This window comes from Morone saxatilis, unplaced genomic scaffold (genome assembly GCF_004916995.1).
Source record: "Morone saxatilis isolate NCDOM2014 unplaced genomic scaffold, NCSU_SB_2.0 Contig20, whole genome shotgun sequence".
Lineage (NCBI taxonomy): Eukaryota > Metazoa > Chordata > Actinopteri > Moronidae > Morone > Morone saxatilis.
The window spans coordinates 6,505,846-6,507,608 of NW_023339763.1; positions in this window are offsets into that span (position 1 = coordinate 6,505,846).

Here is a 1,763-nt window from a genome sequence, read left to right on the forward strand (position 1 = left end):
CACACACACACCCACACCCACACCAGTTACAGGCATGAACACTGACACAGGTACAGATGTAGCAGCGTGAGCAAGCTGAATACTATCTACACACGCACGCACACAGCTCGATGTCTTGCCTTGCTGTGGAGAAAAATTCAAGACTGGATTGCTCGTTCACACACTGTTCTGTTCAGTTATCACACTTCCTACAGTCAACTGTGGATGATTCAATCTTTATCCAACTCGAGTACTGATGATATCAGATAGAAGAGTGATTCTTTTTTCTTCCACTAATGTAAATGTGAATTTGACAGATGAAGAGAAATGATTACAGCTCCCTGCTACTTGTTTTTGTTTATAGAACAGATTATATATTTGCCTTACACATGTATGTACTCTTTAAGTTTTTTTTTAATGGTCTCATGATTATCTTTTAATGCTTTTTAATTTCAATTTGCAGTGTTTCTAGCGTTGTTGTTATGATGGAGGTGGATGGAGGTTTGTGTCAGGCTGGTAAAAACATCTGTGGATTTCAGAAACGGGAACATAATTCACAACACAAAAGGGAAAGTTGACATCAGGGCGTCAACAGGTATTGAGCGCAAAAACACAATCTGTTAAGCTTATAGTATTTCATGTTGAAATCAGTTAATTTGTTCTTTTTTTTTCTTTTAGTAAGGTTTTTGCCAAGATGACATAGTAGCATTTGACTCGAACTAACTGTTAAATCTTCAGCCTCCAGGTTTTCTATAAACACTATGTCTGCAAAGTCTAAAAAATTCATAGAAATGATTTGATTTTGGGGTTCGGATTGAAGAAGTAGTTCCTAAAATTCTGTAAAAAAAAAAAAAAAATCTTGAGTCTTAATACATGTATATCCAGCTGTTTAGTGAAATGCCCCATTTTCCGTTGACATACTGCAACATTTTTGCTCCCGAGTGATGAGTCAAACTGCAGTCACATGAGTAAAACAAGGTTAAATGCATTTGAGGAATTCAAAAGTTTTGGACGAGGCCTGACAATATTTAGATGAAACTGTTTTGGACACCTGTTTGTTTCTTTTTTAACTTTTGGTCCTTTTCCGTAATAACCCTTCAGCTTGTTGGTTGATGTTCCAGCAGATTGAAGGTGGATTTCACATTGTCCTCTGTGTTTCAGTTCTTCAGTTTCTTCCTCTAAAATCCACATTTGTTGGAAACATGAAAATGAAAAAGCAAAGCTGTACCTTTTTTTTTTTTTTTTGTTTATCTTCAGGGAGATTTGGATCAGTTTCAGAGGCTTACAGTTGATGCATCAAAGTGTTTACTAGAGGTTTAAAGACAGAAAAATAAGAGCTATTCAGAAAAGAAAAACTCACATTTTCCCCAAACCACCTTTGAATGGGTGAGTTGGTGTGTTTGGCTGCAGACATGGCAGACTGCAACTGGGGGGGGGGGCCTTCTTCCCGGGACAGTCACATGATCCCTCTCTCTAATGTGATCATCACCTGCCATCACCTGTCACCAGACATTTGGGGGGTGGGGGGTTTCGGGAGTTTTCAGCCTTCTCTATCAGCATAGGACTGCTGCTAGGTGTCCAAACAAACTGTAGGGGGCGCCGCATCCCCCGCTTGTCAGTTTTACAAGGACTTGGCCAAATGGCCGGACACTGGAGAGATGAGTGATGGACGTGGAAATGGAGGGAGGAGCAGAAAAGGAGAAAAGAAAGAGCCCGGTTGGGGTTTGTGATGTCGCTTAGAGGATTATGGCTGGTTATGATGTCTGGAGACTGAAAAAAAAAAA